Consider the following 19,472-nt stretch of genomic DNA (forward strand, 5'->3'; position numbering starts at 1 on the left):
GTGTGTGCGTGTGTGTGAGGGGGGGGGGGGGGGGAGGGGGTAACAAGAAGAGTCATAATTATAATTGCAGTGTGCTCAATGTGTGATAATCAAGAATAGTAGAGTGATAACTGCACCTGTTGGTTTCGTGTTAGATCCTTGGTCATTCTGTAGAATTCGAAATGCCAATACTATGCTATTGATGCTGGTCACAGATACTGGTATGAATATTGGCCGCCGTAGTAGTTGTGTAGTGAACCAAGTATGTATCCAGCATCCACGATACTGCATTATTTTGATGCCTCGCACAAAGAGCCGAGTCTGTAGTCTCAGACCCTTAAATAGCCGCATTGAAGATTGGCATTACATGCTGCACCGCCAGATAGAAAGAACAGCGAGGCGTATTTCATTGGTTCACTGCAAATGAATGCAAAATTTCGTAGCAGAGATATCTGGCTTCGTGGCAATTTTTTCCCTCTAGCAAGCTGGCCATTCGGAAAACCTCACAAAAGGAAAGCGTCGGCAAATTTTATTGCGACAGCAATTTTATGGAACCTCTGAATGAATTTTAGCCATCGGTGTAGGGCTCCGTATATACATATATAAACGAGAAGAAAGGGGGTTAACCGAGGGGCCCGATTTTTATTAGTCATATCATAAGAAGCCAACAAACACTGACACCAAGGACAACATAGGGGAAATTACTTGTACTTAATAAATGAAATAAAGAAACAATAAATTAATGGAAATTAAAGTGGATATATATATATATATATATATATATATATATATATATATATATATATATATATATATATATATATATATATATGCGTGGCGTTGGCCCTGTAGTTGATTTATATCCGACAGTGTTGTTCTTTCTGTTCCTTTGAAAGATTAGATACGTTTCCTTTACGTTTATGTCTAATTAGTGGTAAATATCTTGATTGAAGTTTGGAAAGTGACCAAAATGTTCCTTCGCTCCATTACGCCATTGATGACGGCGATATCGTGTTTAAAATAAGCACATGTTCACCTACATGCCACAGCGTACGGGCCAGTGCGGAGAAAAACCCGCATCATAAACGTTGAACACTGCTTACATTTGTGCCGCAAAACTGTTTGACACTTCTCTCCTCTGGTTTAATACTTAGGGTTTTTCTCGAAAACAAACGTTAGTCCCTCGGTGTCAGTTATGTGCGCCTTACAACGTCTCTACTCTTCGAATCCTTTTCACAGATTAGCTATCAGTGATTCTGCTTATCCTTATTACTTTGCTTAAAAACATTGTTTCACTTGTTTTTATTTTGTTGCAAGCATTCACTGAAACTTTTTATTTAACCATCAATATATAAAAGGACTTTGTTAGGAATTTCGTTAGCTTCCACATTTAATATTCTAATTGCGGCGTACTCTTAACTGCCACGAAATCAGTAGGCTTACGTTTGCAAAGCCAGATTCAGTTGAGGCAATTCCTTCGAACTTTCAAAATGGTTTCTGTGTGTCATACAGTCGCTCGAAAAAATAAGCAATACCAGTTTAGCTTTGAAGAGTACAGGAACTGAGCATCTTCCAGGAGTAGATCTTAGTACTAAGAGCATGTCCCTATACTACGCGTTTTAGGGGACAGCGCAGGAAGTATCCTTGGTCAACGCCGTATCAGCTTCTTGAGGGTCGTAATTGCAAAAGCATTCTGCGCGCTAATGACGTACGTTTGAAATATTATAGTTTTGTTTAGAATCGCTACAGCATGTGGTATACTCTAGATTCTAAGAGGCGCTCGTTCTTAAAAAAAAAGCTTGTATGCACGGACACAAGCGACCGATGCGTGTATAACGCTTGGAGATCTGCCAATTCTCCCGACAAAGCAGGGTACACTACTAGGACTAGGTCGGGAAATCTTCGCCGTCCGGTAATTTACTCTGCTTCAGTCGCTGCACTTTCTCAACAAAGATCGTTCTCTCAGTTATCTTTTTAACCCAGGCGCTCTGCCTGTTGTTTCGTATTCATAAGAGAATGAACCGAGCACCGCCTCATTTTATGTCAACGCAGTTTCCCTTGCTGACATACTTGTTTACTGCTTCTTTGCCCCCCCCCCTCCCTTCCCCCTTCTGTTTTGTTGTTTTGCTAGTTACCCTTACTAGTTACACGATGTCGGCGAAGTCACATATCAAAACTCTTCTTTTTCAGCTTTGATTCAAGAGCGGGGAGGGGGTGTTTCAAGAAAGTCCAAGCAAAGATAGCGTCACATGTTTGTTTATAATTGTCTACGAGATAAAAATTAGTTCAACATGAGCGGGAAAATTTCTCCTAGGTCAACTGCGGTAGCAAAAATATAAGAACTCTCTTAGCTGGCACTCCGCGGACCCTGTAAGAGCGCGTACACAGCTAACGGGAAAAGCACAGCGATAACGCAAATCTTGCATTTAATTTGCTTGATACGGCGAACGGTTAGTACAGATAGGGAACACTCACTAGCCCCTCATTAGCCATTCGCTTCGTGAGAGCTCGTCTGCGCAAATATATATCCCTTTTGTGTGAATCCTTCACAGCATGTATGTGTGCTTAATTAATTGAATTCAAGTTTATTTTCGCCACATAACTACACTGATGTATACAGGAGGTGGGGATGGCAGGATAAAAGGTGCATAACGCTAGCTTGAATGGTCCCACCTCCCCGCGAACAACAGGCAGCAACATGGCAACATATATATATATATATATATATATATATATATACACACACATGTAGAGAGAGAGAGAGAGAGGGCAGAGAGAGCAGAAATGTCACCACTTTCAAACTTTCAACACTTTCCAAGTGACACACAAAAAGATTAACACTCACAAAAGTATTTGCAGTAATGTGTTCTTGGATATATGCCGTATGTTTTCATCACTTACTTTATATTTGTTAAGTATTCATGGAAGACAGTAGGAGGTTGTTAGAAAGCAGTAATTAGTGCGTGGGCGGGGAGCTGCCCAGTGTTCACTGTACGAATTTAAGTGAAAAGCTGGATTCTGTTGCAAGTTTGCGATGTTTCTGATATGAGCAGTACCCTTAATTATTTCACATCTAGAAGAACGTGTAAGTTGATACTCGTAAAGATGGTCTACTGGTAAAATTGTAAACTTCCGGAATATATCACACCTATGTGCATTGTAAGGCAAGTCTGGAATAGCACGGAAGGCATTCCTTTGAAGTGAAACTAAATTACCTAACTCTCTCTTAGTACTAGTTGACCAAACGAGGGTGCAATAGCGCAGGTGACCAGCAAATAGTGCTTTATAAATAATAAGGTTCTCCGGTATGGCAGTAGCCTCTGGCATCTCGGCAACATACCTAACGCTTTACTAACTTTATTTTGTAAATAATCGGTGTGGTGGTCCCATAACGTCAGTTCACGAAAGATAACATTCAAAATCTTAGCTGTAGCGGCAAGCTCTATTTTCGTGCCATTGAGTGTGATCATTGTGGTCATTGACTGAGATCACAAGACGTGGATTTCGCTCTAAAGGACCGCTTTTCTCTTGGAGTAAAAAAAAAAGGAGAGATTTTTACCGACCAGTTATATATTTTGCTGTGTATTTCATTTGCCAAATTTATGAATTCATCCTCCTTAGTTCCTGAGAAGAATAAATTGGTATCATCTGCATGAATGATGTAGTTAATCGAATTATCAATATTCATAATGTCATTTATATAAATGATAAATAGAAGTGGTCCCAATATGCTACCTTGAGGCACACCCTGCTTAGTAAGTGCAAACGAAGATAATTTTCTATTTATTGATACGCATTGCTTTCTGTTGGTTATGGAGTTCTTATTAAATCTAAAACAATTCCGCATGCACAATAACATTTCAATTTTTCTAATAGTGTCCTATGGTTATTTCCATCGAAAGCTTTTTAGAAATCTAGCAGTACTCCCAATTTATTCTTTATCCGCTAAACGCCTAACATAGATGTGATGCATATTTCCAACGATAACATGTTCATTTTTTGTAGTAATGTTGAATGCTTAACAGAAACACAACAAAAACGTTTCTATACTAGTTGTCCGTGGAAGCAAATCATTGCTATATGATCGAACCTAACCACAATATTTCAGCCAGAACGGTTCAAGTAATAGCTGCAAACATTTAGGGCAACTAACATTATCTGCGATCATTTGTGACCAGTTCTTTCGTAAATGACTTTCGAATAGAGTTGCAGTTGTGTGCATGTGTGCTTCCCTAACTTGCGGATGTCTCTTATTGCTCTCATATTTATTTAGGAATGCATAAGCTGAGTACCTGGATAAATATTTTTATATTCTATAATAAACTTCGTTAGTTACTATATAACTAATAGTAACTTGAACTATTGCATAAATTTAAATACCATTTTGACACTGAGACGTCCTATTGCGGCATATTTAGCTATCAACCTACGAAATTTCACGATTAAAAGCAGTACAATGAACAAACGAAGGCACAGACATTTTAAACTCCCCCTCAGGAGCAACCGGCAAAGTGAAGCAGCTATATCCTCGAATTTGTTTGCGTGCGCAGTAAGTGTTCTGTTAACAATTAGCAACGTACGCTCTTTGCTCTGTGATTGACGTGCTCTCCGAATGTTACGCACGTCCCTGTATAGGGGCACTCTTTTTGCAGTCACATTTACAGGACCGTCTGCATATATATTATTCGTTAACGTACAGACCAATGTAAAGTCACATTATTTTCCACTTTACGGGTGATAGTTGCCAGTACAATGCTTGACAGCGATATTTGTCAACGGATGATTAACCTTCAGGCTCTTGTGAAAAGCGTAAGCTCTCATCGGTAGCTGAATACCACTAACGTGTTCCCTCTAGGAGTGAACGACCCACTACAAGTCTCGTGGCACCTTGTGGTATGCTTCGATTTTGCAATTAATCAGTCACATGCTTACTGCACGCCCAGCGCAACCTGCGAAGGACGCCTTTTCAAGCCCAGTGCTTTCTTACTCACACCAACGCCGCGCAGCTAGAACACGCTTTTTCCCTTTGCGGATAGATTGTTGAGAACCGTACAACGCTAAAACTCGCCTCTGCAGAGTTTAGTGAGGTGGAAATAGACTATTGTTTTCCATGATTTCCTTGAAAGAATGCATCTCGCGCATCTCCACAGTGTTGTACAAATTTTGCGCCGTCTGTTTTATCAGAAGTCGTTCTTTCCTTCTCCTTCTCCTTCTTCTTCTTCCGGCAAGAGCAACTGCTCGCGTCTCCCGCAGAACGTCATTAACAAAGCCTCGCCAAGCGACGTCGACGCAGTAATGCCAAGCGCAGGCTGCTACGCATGCGCTACTAGGGAGTTACCGAGGAATACAAAAGAAAGGAAGGAGCAATTAACGGTGAAGAAAAAAAGTTTCCAATTACAACGTAAAGAGCAAGTTGTCAGGAAATGATACCGAGAGGGAAATTTCAAGCATTCGACCCGTCAGCAGAAGAAGGAAACGCAAGAACAATGGTAAAAATGGGACACGAAAGATACCGAAAAGCTGAGACTCAAAAAGGAAGACGTTTCTTTCTTTCCTCAAGTTATTCTTCATCGTCGTTTCGTCTTTAGTCGTTCATTTCTTCACGGGTGGACTGGTTCTTACCACTTCTCCTTTTTTTTTCGCCTCCCCTTCTGTGCCTCTATAATTTTCGGTTCAGGCGCGGTTTCGCCTTTCCGCGGACCCCTGCTAGTCCCTCACAACCGTGTAGTCGTTTACTTCTTCTGGAACGCGCCAAGCTCTCCGGGAATGTGCATGTGTTCTACCGCTACGAGTCGCTCGCATCGCTCGTGCGAGCCCACAGCTAGCGTTGTGAGGAGGTGGGGAGGAGGCGTTGCTCCTTAGGGAATCCGTGGGGACAAAAGGAAATACTTCGCGAGTGGATGGTGGGTGTAGGCAGGATGAAAACTCGCTCTGTTTGCTCTGCGTTGCCATGGCGAAGGCGTGTTGCTAGGCGACGAGAGGAATTTGACTCCGTCTTCCGTTTGCGCGGCGACTCACCACCGCCATCACTACACCCTTCCGCCCGTTCTCCCCACACAGACGCATCCGCCTCCTTACACCTACCCCGCCAACCCTACCCCAACCCTTCACTGTAATAATTTCTATTTAATTTTTGTTTTTTTGTCTGTGCCCGACCTTCATTTTTGTTCGCCATTATAGCGAACCCTTGTTTCGCCCACAACGTTTTGCTCGTGCGAGAGAATTGCGGGAGAAGACCTCCGACGCTGCCGTGCCATTTGCGTCCTCCTCGTCGCTAAATGCAAGGAGTTTCAAGTTTCTTCGGGGGAGAGCCGTTATTTCGCTGGTTCCTGTATTTAACGTTGTCACTTTTTTCTTCTTTTGTTTGTTCCGTTAGCAGGCCGTCAAAAAAAAACACTATCTGAAATATAGATTTCGTGTGCATGACCATCAGTATGGGTGCGTACACCCGTGCGCAAAAGTGTACGGAAAACAGGATTGCCGAAAAAGAAAACCGAATTTCTTCGCAATTAACATTCATAAACTGAGATTCAGGAGCGTACTGGAAAGTTCACAGTGGCAAGGTTGCAGTGCAGTCCACAATTTCAAGTTACACTCGCAGCTAGAGGAGGAAATCAGCCTGATCGCGCAGTCCCTGGTCCATGTAATTTTGCTCAGAGGTTTACACAAATGCCTACCTCTTTTCTTTTGTTTTTGCCCTTGTATAACGCATTCCATTGACGTGAGTTATAGTTTTTCTTGTTTGGCAATGAAGTTATAATGGTGTGCTAGGTTTCGCTTGTGAATTGCATACACTTTATATTGTTATGTATTTTATTCCTGGGTGATTCTAACTTAGTGGCTGTTTGACCATATTTGCAATACATCGTTATAAACTAAGATTACTGCCAACTGAATTTCTGTGAATGGCGTCACTGCCATTCACTGGTGGCTGCGGGGCCGTACAGGGTCAGCAAGCACTTGTATTTCAATTTGTAAATTAGTTCAAATAAATAAAAATGGTAAATAACTGCTGCGAAGAGTTGAGAGGCTATGGCCCCCGTTATTTAAAACACTTAGTGAAAAGTAAACAAATCCTGCTACTGTTGTGCGTGCGGTGCATAAACATGTTATTTATAGAACTCCCAGAATACGCATGGAAAATTTTGTATGTCACTATCGCTATCCTGGCGTCAATTTAGGCGCCACTTATGAAGACTAGGGACCATATGGACAAAACTTTTCGTTCGTAAGTTCTTTTCGACTTTGGCCGGCGCTCTTCACCTAGGATACGTCCAGCTCCCCGATTGGCTGCGATGTGCTCTTACGAAGAATCTTAGCGTAAGTGCTTTTTGTGAATACGGGCCCAGTTTCTCATGTGCGCGACATCAGCTCGTTAGTTTTGCAATGAGAGACGGCAAGATCTTTCGACAGTGTCCAAGCATAATCTTTTGATATTGTAGAGCAACGAAGCAAGTCACATTAATTTGCTTCATCTTCTTTTTCTTCAAAGCCGAACAAATGGTTGTCAAATAAATTAGAAGAAAAAGTAATTCACGATTGTGATATGAAAGTGAGCTTCATGTGCTCACTTTTTTGTCGCTTCATCACTGCGTATCAGCAGCTCCGAAATCAATGCTCGAATGGCAACGTGCACGCGGTACTCTTGAGCCCCTACAGCACAGGGATGAATGATACGTTCTTAATAGTTAGTTCTGATTGACTAATTGAGTCTTATTCAAACATTACCCGACCATGGTCACCAGGCGTTACTTCTTTCACTGGCGGTACCCTTGTCTTGCGTTATCTTTCAACGTGTCTCAGGCGTGGTATACAAGTACAAACAAATTGTTGCACCACTTTCCTTCTTACCCTAATGTAATCGATTACAGAATACAGAAATGTTTATAATCAAGCTTTTCAGTTGTCACTGCTAAAGTTACCTCACGAAGAAAAATAATGAATGTCTGAGCGACTTCATAGGGACATGATACAAAAAGGCCTTCTATATGGAGAGTACCAGCCCTGTGTGGTCCATCAGTGATTGCATTATTTTATTGCTCCGTAGTTGTCAGTACGCTCTGTTCGCATTAAATATTTTGTCACAGAAAGAGCTGAAATGTGTTGTACGTACACTCCCGTTCAGTTTGTAAAATAAATAAAACATCTAGTACAATAATACAGTGTCACTGTCGCAAAGTGCACAAACTCTCACTTTCACAGAAACGTTATTTCAAGTCGACAAGTAATTCAACTTAAATCGTGAGCCGCCTTCTACTGGAGCCCTTGGCATGTTAAGTATCTTCGTAGAGCATGTCTTTGACTTTGAAAGAATGTGCGTGTAGTATGCACGTTCACGTTATGATGGTTTACTAGATCGCACCAGCGTAGTTACGCCACAAAGTTTACGCGTTAGATCCTATCCTCAGTTGACAATGCTGTTAGCTCAAGTACAAAAGTTAAACTAATATCATTCAGAAAAGTACAGTGGATCCTCATTCTCAAGAAGATGTCAGCGAAGTTTCCTTATTCGTTGATGAAAGGCATCGAGGGAGGAAAACAAAACGGCAAAACCCAATAAGCAGAGACATAATGCGCCGTCACGTTTCCCACATCCTTCGTGTTATAAACTATCATATTATTCAAAAATATCGTATGAGAAAGTGTTTACTAGCTTCACCTCCAAATTGCGTGCTATATCTAGTTATGGCTTGCGAAAGAACTGCAAACGCATTTCTATTTTATTCAAGGAAAAAGCAACCTTATGTTTCATATGCTGTTTTAAAAGACAAAAATGACAATGCTCCGCGACAAAATAACCACCATCACGCTTGGTTCTAAGCCTTCGATAACACAAGGTACACAAACTAAGACACAGCAAATCTGATCACTGCCATCAATATAACACCTAAATATTGTGACACAAGGGTTCCCTATGTAAAGCAGAACACTTCATATCAAATTCAGCGACAGGCTCATATCTTTCGAAAGCCGCTTCGAGGAATTTCACAAGAACCACAAATATTCAAGAACAGCACTTTCAAAGACAACAATAAAGTACTTACCGCTGACTTCCAGCGTATCCAAGTGACACACCAAGTGACACAGAAGCGAGGTTGCATCTCATACAAACCCTAAACGATCCGTTTCTTTTTTAAATAACTGCGCATCGGCGCTCAAATCTCAAACCACTTGCTTTAAGCCACAAATTGAAATAGCGACGGTTCGAATCAGCGGACGGCAGAAAATTACACAGCGTACGAATTTCGGAACCCGCAAACATGACTTATACTTTCGAAACAAGGAAGAAGAAAAAAAAAAGAAGAAACAACGTACCAAGTTGCGTATGCATCTCTTCAGAACGAATGCCGAGCTCCGACCGAACCTAAAGTAAAATAACTATATTTAAGAGAATGTGCGAAACAGGTGGCTATTCTCGCTACCTGGGCAATAGTACTACGGCGACAATTTTTTTTGCGGGCCTAACCTGCAAGGTGTGCCTACCCCCGACAACTACGTCCGCGGATACGCGCTACGGCGGCGGCCTCGTCCGCAAAGTCTCGCGCGTGCTCGCTCCTGCTCGGGTTACGCTACCCTCTGCACGATCCTTCTACTACGCGGGACGGCGACGACGTTCGGGGAGGCCTGCTTGCTCGCGAGCTCCACATATTTGCCGGTAACGTACGTCGCGCACGCGGACACGCACACACACACACACGCCAGGTCTTCTCGCGCCTTTCTTCGAGCTTCCGGTGTTTCCCTTTCAACTCTTTCCACCTCTTTCTTCGCCTCCTCTCACTCCTTTTTTCGTAGTCTTTCTTTTTTCTTTATTTATCTCTGTCCGGGCCCATATCGCGCCGCTCCCTACGTTATTCGGTTCAGCGGGGCAAAACGGCATAGTCTGCCGACTTAAAATATGTACCGGAAGAAACTAAGGTTATAAAATCAGGGATTCTACAACGTTTCGGAGCTCCTTTGCACAGCCGGTTAACTCTTTTTTTTTTCGTTTTTGTAAGCGTACGCCGTAAATCTACCTTCTATATTTTCTTCTTCTATTTTTTTTTTTTAGTGAAAGTATTTTTCTCTACCCTCAGGAGGGAAGCCCAGTAGGATTCAAGGTCTTTGCCTCAGTCCACCCTGAAGAGCAGTGTGTATGTGTACTGTATGCGTGTGCGTGTGTGTGCTGTTCTGTGTGTCTGTATGTGCAAACGGCGGTTGCGATGAGTTTATGGGGTGAAAGGGCGTAAAAGCTAACCCTTCTTCCGCGGGAATATGGCCGACGAAAAAGAACGGGAAAAAAAAAGTGCAAATTGTACGCTGTCGCATTTGCTTGTGGACGGTGAAACAGCGTCCTTGTTTGAGCCCTTTGAAACCAACGAGTAGTGTATTCAAGGTGTTAGTGCGATGTTTAGCCTCCGAATATTACTAATTAAGCGTGAACATCATGGTACGCAAAAAAAAAAATTAAAATGCATGAGCATCAGCTTGTTAAGGTTAAAACGAGTAATAGCGTAAGAAATAGGACAGACAAAAGGAAACAGATGTTTCCTTTTCTGTCCCTTTTTCTTGTTCTTTTACTTGTTACTCGTTACGCGGCTGAAGTTAGTATTCTGTTGCACCTGCTCGTATTCAGGCCGTCATGTCTATATGGCTACCTATACCGACCGCTCTCTCTGGCTGTTCTCCATTCTGTGAATTCGCTCGTGTGTTGCAATGGTTGTCTTGTCATTTTCACGGGCTTCCGTTTCCCACCGTTCTTGTGTCGTAACGGCGTCTTTTCCATAGAACGGCACGTGGCTTTTAATGCTGCAGTCAAGCAGACTATTGACCTTTCGGAGTCTGTATGATCGTGCGATAAGTAGTGCTGGGGCTCTGCTTTCGTTTATTCTGCCATCTCAAGCACCGGTTACCGAAAGTGAATTTGCAGACGGCATAGTAAATGCACGACAGCTCAATGAGCGCGAAATCAAATCACAGTGTTTGACTTGCAAAGGCCAAACAGGGGTAATGATGCACATAGCTTGGACCGATGGAGAGATGCGGATTGAAGTTAACTGAATTTGAAATACGGTTTTCGCAAGGTTATCGCTTTCTTCCGCAATGTCATCTGCCTCCACTTGAAAATTAGCAGGCGTTAACTACGCGGCAACCACGAAGTCTACTTCTATGCGACTTCCTCTTCGGTGTCCGATCTTCATCCACTTTCATCCGTATAACGACGCGCGCCAACGTGCAACCCTTCTCAAGTTCGCGCACTCGAGAATTGCGGGGAAACATAACGACTTAGTACAGTTTCGTTTCCTTCCCGGTGACAAGGAAGCTGCTGTGAAGCGCCCGAAGTAGTGGATCCGCTAAAATACCGCGTGTGCTCGACTCAATAAGCGAACTTTGCCGGCGCCGCCGTTCGAAGCGGCAACAATCGCGTAGCTGCATTACCGCGGCAGGCGCGTATACAGCTTTAAACCACGACTGCAAATGTCTCCCCGGCCGAAAGCCCGGTGGTCCCGCGGCCGACTATACTGACCTTGAAGATGTGCCACGCGGGGAAGCAGTTCAGCTTCCCTCAACCGTGCCTCAACCGCTCAGCCGTCCCGATATGACCCATAAATTACAAAGCCGGCGCTTTCTGTTCCACTTTGGGTCGCTTCCGGATGTCGCGTCTGAACCCGCACTCTGGCGGAGAGGAGGAGTCGCTTAAGCTGAGAACCTACGTACGTACGAACAAACAAACAAAAAGAAGGAGTGTAAAACAAGCCACGAGCGCACGCACGTACGTAGCTACGAACCAAAAAAAAAAATGAACAAAGAAGGCCTGTACATGTTATAGTAATAAGAGAACGGAGACCGTCCGCCCTCCGTCACCAGGTAGGGCTGCGCGACACTCCCTATAACTGTACAGTCTCTTCTCTCTCTCCCCTTTCACCTTTGTTCTCCATACTGCGACGAACGCCTCTGTCCCAAACCCCGCATGCTGGTACTTTCGTGCGTGTGTGTGTGTGTGCATGTGTGTGTGTGTGTGTGCGTCTCTCTGTTGGCCTGCAAGGGCACGGCGCCTTAGCGGTCCCCCTCCCTTCGGTCTGACCTTGGCTGCTCGGTCGATTTGTGTGTCTCGATTCCGACACACGCGTGCGCGCGTGCTCATCGGTTCCTACGGCGGATTGGCGTAGTCGAGTGCTAGACGGGCTTTGGAAAATGGGCGAGAGCAGGGGGAGAGGGGGCACGAATGTGGGGACGAATAAGGGGCTGGCTGTAGCAACGTTTCTGAGATAGCTTCATGAAAGAATCGAGACGGACCGTGAAAGGGAACAGCAACGCGAACCTCAATATGTGGAAAACACTCGGTTGAAAGTGTAAATCTGCAGCGTGATTTCTCAGCCGTACCGCCGATAGAGCACATCGCCTATTTTTCTGTTCGATCGAAGTTCGAACTTCTGTTCGATCGAAGTTATATATATATATATATATATATATATATTGCAACGTATATACAGCACCTCAGTCGCGGTTTCAGGTTTGGCAGGTTTCTGTTTTACAGTAGGATGAAATCAAAGAAGTCCCTACCCCGCTCCTATGGTCACTGCTCCTCGCTGATTTTGTACATACTTATCTTTATCGCATAAGTGATCGCATCGCTGGCACAGAAAGAAAAAATACAGATAACCAGAAAACATGGAGTGTACGAGCACAACACACATCATTTCATTTGTGCTTGCATTAAGATACATATCAAGAAAAAAAAATATTTATATATATATATATATATATATATATATATATATATATATATGTGACACATCCAATGCGCTGACAAGTAGGGAAGGGGGTGATAAGTTAGGCACACACACATCTAATCTGGTCCTAAATAGTCGGCGCTCTAGAGCTTATTGTAAATTATAGCGTGAAACATACTTCGATTCGCAACTTCACTTCAGACCGAAGGCAAGAGAGGATATGTTGATGAATATTAGCTGCACAGCAACGTGTGTTATTGAGAGTGTTTAAAAGGTAATCGAACAGCTTAAGAGAAAGAACGTCGGGCGTTGTCAAACAACCTATGTTGCGTGCCTCAGAATCAGATCGTGGTTTTGGCACGTAACACCCCATAATTAAAAACAACAACAGGCGTTTATTGTTTATCAACCGCAATATTTAGCAGAAGAAAACTGCGCAGACTTCATAAAAACATCAATTCATCACTGGCCACTGTTGTCGGCAGGCTATCACGCATTTGATAAGTAACGCATGTCACTACAATGGAGCTATATAAAACGCATGTGAACACAGACATCAAAGTGTTGGCATATGTGAAAAGCTTCGCCAATCTCGCGGTCCCGCGTCCTAAGCCCCATAAGAAAGTGTAACGTCCTAAGAGAGCGCAGTTTTCAAGAATTGTTTCCCAACCACATTTTCTTGCGACCATGTTTACGCAGGGACGACTGTCTGTTAAGCAGTTTGGAACAAACAAAGTTACAACAGTCTATAAATCTCGGCTGGCACCAGTTTGCTGTACAACTAGAACGTTTGACAAATGAATTTTACTGCTAAGTATATCAAGAAGGATGCGTGCATGAGGTGGCGCAAGGGCCACATTATTTGCATGGGAACACATTAAGAATATGTATTTTTAGTAACATATGGGACAAAATGCTTACTTTTTCATGGCTAACTTGGCTGTCACAAATACATAACCAGAAGTCTTCTGGAGTCCTGGACACACTACTGCCATAGAGCGCTCTCATAAGAAAGGATCCTTGGACCATGGCCTATGCGTTCTTGCACGCCGAAGGCCACAAAAGCCCTTCTGCGTTTCTTCAAGGACACTGGATTACATGAACGCTTGTGACAGTGGAGATACCTCTGCGACTGACTGTGAATGACTAACTATTATTTCTCTTTTCTATCCTTATCTGTTATTCCCTTTCTGCCTCCCCCAGTGTAGGGTAGCCATCCGGGCACGTCCTTCGTTAACCTCCCTACCTTTCTCTCTTCATCTCTCTCTCTCTCTCTCTCTCTCTCTCTCTCTCTCTCTCTCTCTCTCCTGGTGCGTTGGCGTTATCCTGCGTTCCCGCTATCGACCGCGCATGCGCGGATGTTTAGAATGTCTCCAGAGCCACGGAGTTTGTTTTGCTGCAAAAGATGACTAAACAAAGTGGACCCACCGCCAACGCCACGCTCAATCACTTCGCTGATGTGTGCACCGTGTAATTTCTCAGCTGTAAACGTTAGTCTATCGGGCTAGTGTGTGAAAGGAATCTCTTCACCTTTACAGCCTCTTGTCTATCTTGAGCTTGGCCTAAGGGCCGGAGCATCTTTATTTCTTTTAATGGAGTGTCACACTTGAAAAACAAACGTTTATGTGTGTGAAATGAGGGAAGCCGGTCAAGTGTTAGAGGTAGACGGACATGTGAGAGCCTATATTTATAAGAACCTGTGTGCGTGCGTTCGTGTGCGTGCGCATGTATGTATGTGTGTGTGTGCGCGTGCGTGCGGCTGTGTGCGTGTGTGTGCGTGTGTGTTGTGTGTGTGAAGAGGCAGCATATGTGTCGAGTGAGCTCCTGAACAAGATTTTGCATTGTTTTGGACGTAGTTTAACATTTATCCGGGACCTCACAGAGTGCGACGTAGCGTTAACGTATTTATCTAACATTGCCACAGTTCTTTTTTTTTTTAATGCTGCACTTAGCATTAGCTGTGGTAATGACCTGGTGATTAGGAGCTTCACGTACTGTCCTGTCTGAAAGCGCTCTGACACACTTGGTCATTAAAGACGGAAAGAAGGATTTAACGACGTCTCCAGACGTTCGCCAAAATCGATGCTCCAATTACTTCTCCCCACAACTGTCAAGCCGTTGACAGTGTGCAACATGAATTAGCCTAAGAATATGTAGATTTCATCCGTGCCTAACGCTTCTATCTTCTTAATGCCCCGAAAGACCTTTAGGCAAGAGGAAATGATGATGTTGTGTTATAGAAGGAATAATTACGAACAGAAGCATTCAGATTCAATAAAATTCATGCACAATATTACCAGAAGGCTTGCAACTGGCATTAAAAAAGTGCGTATCACTGGCAAAAAATGTCAGCCGTATACTGGATGATATCGCGGAATCGTGTACTGTAAGAATCATTCAGTTTCGCGGACATTGAGAACGAACTGGGAAAATATAGAAATTCAGCGCTGTTAAGTACAGAAGGTTAAATATTTCTTTTTATTTGTCATTTTCAAGGTTTCACTTCGACCACTGCCTGAAGCATCATGCCAATATCTCCGTTTGCTCTATAAAGCCTGCCAGCTAGCACACAGTGAAGGTAAAGTGGGGTTCGAAATACTCAAATACGCGTAATTTGCGGCCTAAGCGCGAAGATTCTAATTAGGTATTTTATATTGTAGGCCCGGTATCACGCAGCAATCACGCGCACGCCTGCAACAAGTGCATAACAAGAAGTGTTCGGACTGCGCCATTTAATAGCGGATTTCCCTTCGTATTACATTAATGACTGGGAGAGCGGAGTTTCAGCGTCCGAAAATCACATTGGCTTACGCTACATTGTCACGGCTAGTTATGATCTCTGGACACACAACAACAAATGCCACAGAACACTGCTTGATTTCATACACAACACTGTTCTGACGGCATACATACAGTACACACCCTAAGTTATGCCTGAAGGCAAGCCTTGGTCGCCGTAACAAAAACAAAATACCGCATCGTAGTGGAACGTCCGATGTGCGTGTTAGGACATTTTCATGGGCTGACTAAACGAAACAGGGGGTTCAAATTTGCAATAGACAGCATAAAAAAACATCTGTGTGGCGAAATGAATACGCCATGTATGAATTACCATAGTAAGAATTATTCGTTAAATATAGGCGAATTCTATGCGAGGTGCAGCACGGTCGTTTGCAGCACGGCTTTCTGCTCAGGTGTAATTCTCAGTGTTCCTCTCATAAAGACAGCTCTTCGCTGTATTTGGGTGTTAGTCAACTCAGTGACTTCGTCATGCCGTCGCTGTTGCACTGTGATTAAGTAACTTTCTGCGTTGCGCAGTAAAGGACTTTGATGTCTAAGCATCTGTCTTTTTGATCAGACGTTTCCATTCAAAAGGACCGTTTGCTAGGCACGTACTGGTAATTTATACTTGAAACTTCAACGTGAGTGCAGCTGACATTACGAAGACACGAGAGACAAAGCATTGAACTATTATTTATTGAAAGCACATGAGCAATGACTCATAAAAGTACACGTGACAAGTGCTGGAATGATACCACACTCCCTAAAGATTAGCCTCGAAGTGATTTATTTCCTACCTGCGCTGCATGACAGATGGCCTTGCAACACGTGCATCACGTGCCTTTTGAATGGAATAAACCTCCGCTATCTCTCGTTCCGCTCTAAGTGTTTATCTATGCGATGAAATCTCATTTCTGTATTTAAAAAAGAAAAGTGAGTAATCTTGAAAGCACAACTTTACAAGTTAGTGGTGTGACGAGCATAGTACAATGAGATGGATGCAACAGGCTCCGCTCATCAAGGCGAATAACATTCAGAAGATAAGAGTGCCTGAAATAATGTAGGCGAATTGGGCGCACGTAACGACAAGTATGTAATAAATGTTGTGAACGAAGATATCCAGGTAATTTTAACAGTCGCTGACAAGTGTTCAGAACAGAAGAAGGTTTCCTACGGTTCGGCTGCTTTATAAAAAATATAGATGTGCTACACTTACAGCAAGGCAAGGAAGAGTGACTCTGCTGGCAACATGAAATGACGAGAGTGGCAGTCTGGGCACGTTGGTATTCCATAAGAAAGTTAAATGGCACGAACTGGACACAGACGAAAAAAAAAGAACGTCACACGTACATAGACACACACAGACACTGTGTGTGCGTGCGTATTTGTGTGTTCTCTAGGCTCGCGCTTTTTAACTCTCACATTAAATTAATTGAGCTTAATTAATTGCTTGAAGACAATTATCAAGAACCATTGGAAGCTTTGGAATCTTTGACACCAAAACGCTAAGGAAAAGGGGGGGGGGGGGGGGAGTCAACTTACGGGATAAACTGCGAGGAACTCCGCAGAAAAGCAACTCCATAATATGCATGGGGATATAGCTGATAGAAGAGGAAGATCCTTTATTTTACTTTGCTGACACATAATTTTTGTGCAGTATTTTTTGTTACGTTTGCTTACATACGTACTCCGTTGTCTCGGTCTTTAAGCTTCTCCCAGCATAAAAAGTACGCCACGTAAGATCGTGCGCCTTTAAAACAGGGAAAGACGTTGTCATTTACAGTTCTGAACCCGAAAATATTAAAATAAAAAGTAAATGCAAAACAAAACAAAACAAAGTTTTACAAAGTGAGAAAAAATCGTATTCGTGTCTGGGACAAAAGCAAGTCATCCACGTGGGCAATATACCTCGACGCTGCTTGCTAGCATACGAACACGGAGGAGAGGTATCGCCTCATATCACTCCCGAATATTGCATGCTCCCTTTTTTTCTGTCTCTCCCGCCGCATTTCGGCCCCAAAGCTTGCGGTATATGGGCAACCACGCTCGCGCGGCTTGTCTGCAAGCTCTGGGGTTGACGAGCATATTTGCTCGCATCGTGCATCGATGAATGCGCAAAGCGCGCGTCAGGGAGAGCTTTCGCGATTGGGCTCCGGCGTTCTCTTCCCGAACGGGAGTCTCTGTAGCTCGGCGCGTAGATTTTGGGACACTTCTCCCCACTTCGACCCGTAATCCGATTTGTTTCCTCCCTGCCCTCCGAGTGCATCCATCCAGGATTGTGTGTTTTCACTTCTTCGGGATGCGTGGAGAAATACGGCAGCGGGGATTCAGGGCTGCCTGCCTTCCACCCGCTCTCTGTATAGGATGCCGCGCATTGTGAAGACTCCTGCTTCAAGGTCGTCGCATGTAAAAGATTTACGCCGAGGAAATGGCGGTTCCTTTGAGTTTTTTTATGTGTGTGCCTGTGTGCCTTACGCTCGAGAACGAAAATCGGGAAGAAAACTGGAAGTAAAGGAAAAGAAGCTGTAAATAAATGGGGGAAAAAAGGTTTTGGCGGGAAGGTCGGGAGTACAATCGCCGTATGAGAAGAGGTCGGGAGAAGAGCGTTGGCAGTGAAAGAGAGGCGTAAGCATGCGCGGCGGCGGCGGAAAAGGCACCATACGCTGGCAGGAAATGCATTCCGGAAGTAAACAGTGGGTGGGTGAAGAAAGAATGGGAGGCGACCTTGAGGGCCTCGGCTCTGTGGGTAGGGAAATGAGGGGAGTTCCGGACCTAGGATTTTAGAGAAAGTGCAACTTGGAGAAAGTTTCCCTTTTCTTGTGCTTTTTTAAAGAAAAAAGAAAGAAAGAACGAATGAAAGAAAGAAAGAAAGAAAGAAAGAAAGAAAGGAAGGAAGAAAGAAAGAAAGAAAGAAAGAAAGAAAGAAAGAAAGAAAGAAAGAAAGAAAGAAAGTAAAAGAGAAAAAGTTACAAATACACGATCTGTACAGTCTCGTGAAGTGAAAGTGTTCGGCTTAGAAAGAAGCGCGTTGATTGAGCACTTTTATTGCAAACGTTTCAGAGCGTCCAAAGAAACATGGCAGCGTGGACACGACACATTAAAGCTTCTGCTAAAATTTTGTTTTATATCATTAACTTATCGTTAGCTTGTGCCTAATAATAACTTGTGCTAAGTGTGCGAGAATTGTAGCGGATATGATGTACCAATTTTCTGTGAGCCGTGTTTCTTACGCATTTGCTTCCGTTAGCTCCTCCGACAAGAATAGTCTGTGTTTAGGGACATACAGGTTTATATGTAGGTGTATACAATTTAGGTTGGTAATGTGCGAATTTTCTTCTTTCGAAACACTCCTTGTATAAAAATTGAATGTATTCCTTTCCATTACTTCGTTCACTTTTCATTTACATATAAATTGCATAATTTTACACTGCTGTAATAATTAATCATTTTATACCAATCTTCTTGTTAACCGAGGGTCCCACTGCAGTCGTTTGACTTTGGGGCCCTCGCCCGCATACTATTAACAACCAACTATGTATCTTGAATGAACAATAAACTGAAACTGAAAACTGAAACTGAAAATAGAAATTGAAAAAAAAAAAAACAAGCGGATGTAGGCCACGATCAGAAAGGAGCAATAAAGCATGAAGAGAGAGAGAAAGGCATGCAAGGAAGGCAGGGAGGTTAAGCAGTCAAGAGTCTGGTTGGCTACTCTACGCTGGGGGAAAGGAGAAGGGGAAGAGCGAGAAGAGAGAGAGAGAGTTAGAGAGATAGAGAGAGAGAGAGAGTATAGAGACGCGCACAGACATTCATTAAATCAGAGCCGCTCGTGCAAGCCAGACGTTCTGAGAAATCACAAAAGCGCCTTCACTGCCTTCTGAGCCGATGATTGGTGGGGACAGTGCTCTAGTAGTCTGTTCACTCAGAGGAAGATCGTCTAGTTTCCTCAATGTGTTGGACAAATATTGTCTTTGTGCTTGAAATTGAGGACAGTGGCACAAG

General features: G+C 43.4%; 1 long non-coding RNA gene across 1 annotated transcript in view; it reads right to left on the bottom strand.

The window, feature by feature from the left end:
• The window catches only part of LOC129384035 (uncharacterized), a 29,994-nt gene extending 19,351 nt beyond the window's left edge, over nucleotides 1–10,643 (bottom strand). The window contains exon 1 of the long non-coding RNA XR_008611789.1: nucleotides 9,024–10,643. This is a non-coding gene — a long non-coding RNA (uncharacterized lncRNA). The remainder of the gene's footprint in view (nucleotides 1–9,023) is intronic.
• Between the last annotated feature and the right edge of the window lie 8,829 nt (nucleotides 10,644–19,472).

The sequence above is a fragment of the Dermacentor andersoni genome, chromosome 9, assembly GCF_023375885.2.
Source record: "Dermacentor andersoni chromosome 9, qqDerAnde1_hic_scaffold, whole genome shotgun sequence".
Classification (NCBI taxonomy): domain Eukaryota; kingdom Metazoa; phylum Arthropoda; class Arachnida; order Ixodida; family Ixodidae; genus Dermacentor; species Dermacentor andersoni.